Source organism: Arachis ipaensis, chromosome B08 (genome assembly GCF_000816755.2).
Source record: "Arachis ipaensis cultivar K30076 chromosome B08, Araip1.1, whole genome shotgun sequence".
Taxonomy (NCBI): Eukaryota; Viridiplantae; Streptophyta; class Magnoliopsida; order Fabales; family Fabaceae; genus Arachis; species Arachis ipaensis.
The window spans coordinates 616,566-621,151 of NC_029792.2; the positions used below are offsets into that span (position 1 = coordinate 616,566).

General features: G+C 26.2%; 1 non-coding gene across 1 annotated transcript; it reads left to right on the forward strand.

The window, feature by feature from the left end:
- TRNAR-UCU lies at positions 4,457-4,529 on the forward strand. The gene has a single exon. It is a non-coding gene; the product is annotated as a tRNA-Arg (tRNA).

Below are 4,586 nucleotides of genomic sequence, written 5' to 3' on the forward strand. Positions count from 1 at the left end.
AAATTTGATACCAGGATAAATTATATGCGATTGTCCACTACAATATAAACCTAACAAAAAATGTAATTAAATTAAGAGAAATGTTAGGAAACAATGATTTTGTTGAACAATATGAACAACCACTAATCAAATAAAAACATACTACACCTTTAAATTAACTTTCTAAATTTTAATATTAAAATAATCATCCATATACTAGTAAATGAACATCCGATATATCTATTGTTTATATTGTTTAATATTTTTATTGTTTACCTATACTTTTCTTTAAATTAAATATATACTATGAATTTAAAATGAATAATAAATCATCAAGTTCTTAGTGAGGAGTTTAATATAGTGCTGAGTAAGGTACGAAGGAGGTTAGCGCGTGATTCATGCCTCATGGCAATTATGCAATTCTTCATACATGATTACATGGTAAACAGTAGTACTTTATTCGTTTCCTATTATTATTAAATAAGGTTGTCGGAACTTGATTCACTTATCAGATTGAGGCATTTAAAAAGAAAACATCATAAATTTTTTTCGGTTAAATCAATTTGTCTAGCCTAATTTTAACAAAAATAACATGATTTAATCGATTATATATGTTAAATTTTAATTACTAAGAAATATCTTTAAAAAAAAATGTTTTAGGTGTCTTTATACATGCATTACTTATATACAAGGCTTACTTTGGATAGGAATTTAATCCTTTTAAGAACATAAGTATTTGAAAGTATTATTGTAGGGAGAAACTAAGAAACTAAAAGAAAAGTGTGAGTATTTTTATTATCTCATCACATTTAATTACATAATGTATTGCCATCGATCTTCATCATCATCCATCAAATAAATGTGGAAGAAGTTAAATTATCAATGATACTACATTATCAAGTTATTTTAATAATTATTTAATTAAATTAATCTAATAGTTTAATGATTAATAANNNNAAAAAAAAAAAAAAACTTGAATATAAAAATAATTTATTTACCTAATATTTCTTTTAAACTCTACGGTAATAATATAATATTATTATTGATAGGGCATGACTTCGATAGCAATAGTAATTCGAAGTTTATCTTGCAATGCAAGTTGATGAGAACATTATCTAATCTTTTCAAAATCTACTTTTCATCCACAATCATATAATAATAATACTGCTATATGATTAATAACATTTATCAGGAGGTTTAGAATTTGAAAAATTTTAAATCTAATAAAAATAAAATATTTAACTAACGTGTTAGTTAATATTAATAAAAAGTATTGCTTCTTTAACATTTTTTTTCTATGCAGTATGATTTTTTTTTCTCCAAACTTAGTTTTTTGTTCAACCAAAAAGAAGATTAAATCAATTGAATCAACATACACCAATTGGATTTTTAAAAAGACAAAATACTTAATATTGATTAAAAGTGTATTTTATTGTTAACTATTTTATTTTATTCTAATTTTAAAAAATCAGTTATTTAAGTTGGTTTAACCATTGTTGGCTCAATAAAAAAAATTAACTAATAATAAAATTACGAACACACACACAATATATATATATAGGTGAATTCTACCCAACCCCCTCTAAAATAACATGTAAATTATTCTTCATGATGTGTCACATTTTAATTGGTCATTACTTAACTATAGTTGGGTTATTTTGTAATTTATTATTTGAGATGGATAATTGTATAATTTCTTAAAATATTAAAATTCTACCCGTTAATTGAAGCACGTTCTCACGCAAAATATATATTTTAATATTTTAAGAAATTATACAATTACCCATCTCAAATAATAAATTACAAAATAATCCAACTATAGTTAAGTAATGACCAATTAAAATGTGACACATCATGAAGGGTAACTTACATGTTATTTTAGAGGGGGTTGGGTAGAATTCACCATATATATATATATTTTTTTTTCTCACGGTATTCCCCAACATGCCAAAGACTAATCCGTCGCGGATCGGAGTTCCATTTAAGGGCCTGCCGCTGGCCAATGGGTTGCTGCATAAGGCGGGGACACACACAATATATAATTCTCCAATTTGATCATAATACTTCATCTAAAAATATTTTGTCTACCGTTCATTTTATAATTCTCCAAATTATATTACATAAGAGATATTACTGCATTGCATGCATGCATGTAGTGATGGATGTCCACACAAAACACAAAAAAAAAAAGCCTTAGAACTAGGCTTTGTTTTTGTCACTTTTGAATCTTCCATGCAAGTTGAAGCTTACAGCACTGTGAATGTGTCCCCAATAATATTATTATTAACAATGCCATGCATTGTGTGGGTCACTGCACTGCTATATTTTACGTTCTTCCTACCTATTCCTATTAGCCTTTTATATATATATGATGTCATCATCTCATTTTTAATTTGTATATATTAATTCCAAGAAAATGCTAAAAGTTAATACTTTTAATAAAGGGTAATACAATAGACACAATTAGTTAGTATTAACTTAAATATATAAAGTAAATACAAAATTGGATTAATGCATGCATGGAAATAAAATTGTAATGTCAAGTTTTATTTAATAATTCAAACTTCACTACATTTTGATACTTAAGCTATACTATATTATCTGCGTCTTTCTAATGATTCCATTCATCATAATAAACAATTTAATTAGATTTTAGATTATTCCATTATTTATGTGGTATGGTTTCATGCCGGACCACACACTTTCACTCACCACATCATAAAAAACTAAAAAAAAGAAAAGAAAAAAAAAAAAGAGAAAAAGACGAGACACACGAAATTGGACACTTTTTCTTTTGGGATAGAAAGGGTAAGATTAAGACTATTTTTTTTTTTTGGGGTACAAATTAAGACTATTATTTTAGTTGTGGAAATTTCATGAAGTATATATCTTTGTTTCGAGTAAACTAATTGATGTATGATATCATTTTTTAATAAATTACTCTTAAAGAATGAGTATAGGGAATCAATGGCATAAGTATACAATGTGTATAATTGAGGTTTAGAAAGTATTAAAAATATGACCATTAGTGTTATATTATCCTATCAGATTATACTTTTGGGATGAGTAGTTTCATGATATGATATTAGAGTTCTAGATTCGAAAGGTCAAAAGTTCGATTTTTGGTGAACCCAAAATCTAACGGCTCAATCTTTCCTTGATGCATATACATTTGCATTTTAATTACTTCAACAAGATCGGAAAAAAATAAATCCATTAATTTACATCAATGTAATATGTTGGCTATGTGAATTTTGTACATGTAATAATTAAATGAACACATGGCATTATACATAGGATTCAGCAAATATTAATTGCAAGTTTAGCTTGAAAAGGACAATGGACAAAGGAGGCAGCAGGGGTTGGTGGTTTTGATTGCTTTGTCTTCGTAATCGCAATCTACCATGACATGTGTAACAGTTCTGCAATTTTTATATTATATTATATTCTACTCAATCATTGCCACCAATGACCAATGTCCTCAATTGCTATTAATTAAGTATTTGTAGTTTTGTACTAATGTATATTATTTAATTTGTTTCAATTAGTTATATTATTTGTTTAAATGATGAAATATATATATAGGGTTTAAAAAATACCAAGTTTCCGTAATTTTTTAAATACCATGTTATGAACCCACTCATCCCAAAAGTGTAACATGATAGGACAATGTAACACTAATGGTCATATCTCTAATACTTCTTAAATCTCCATTGTACACATTGTACGCTTAGGCCATTAGCTCCCTATACTTTCTCATAAATATATCGAAAATAAAACTTTATGTCTAATCACTGGGATAGTAGCCTTTATCGGTATGATTCATATACTTTGAACCAATTTTGTTAATGCAGTTGACGATTCCACATTTTTGGCAAAGTACAACTAAATAAATCTGAATTTGGTGGTTAAGATCATTTAGTCACTGCTTAAAGCTAGCTTAGCTGTTTAGCAATATAGAAGCTAAGGACCAGAACCTGCTTCTTGTTCCTTTCTCATTTATTTTTATTTAGCAATTAGCATAATTATTTAAAATTACTTGGATTTTCTTAGCTTCTACCGTTTCATTATTAGATATTGATTAATTATTTGTATTCAACAAAAATGATAATTTTAAAAAGAAATAATATAAAATTATGATGGTTGTTGAATAAAATAGAGTGACATGACATATCTATCACATAATTCAGTCACCAAAAAAAAATCTATCACATAATTAATAGTTAACGATAGTGCTTGAAAGTTCAATTTGATATTCTTAATGAAAAATATTAAAAACTATTAGAATTTATTATTTTGACTAGCAATTAGTTATTAATGTATAAAAATATATTGTTAAATTTTTAAATTAAAAAAATAAGTTGATAATTAAAAATAATGACAAAAAAAATAAATTCTGTTTATTTTTAATATTTTTCATTATTGGTGTTATCTTAACAAACATTATTAAAATTATAATGCTAATAGTTCATCAACAGCGCCCATGGCCTAATGGATAAGGCGCTTGACTTCTAATCAAGCGATTGTGGGTTCGAGTCCCACTGGGCGTGTTCCTTTTTTTTTTTCAAATTTTGTTAATTAATTTATTATTTTATTGCCTCAATTAC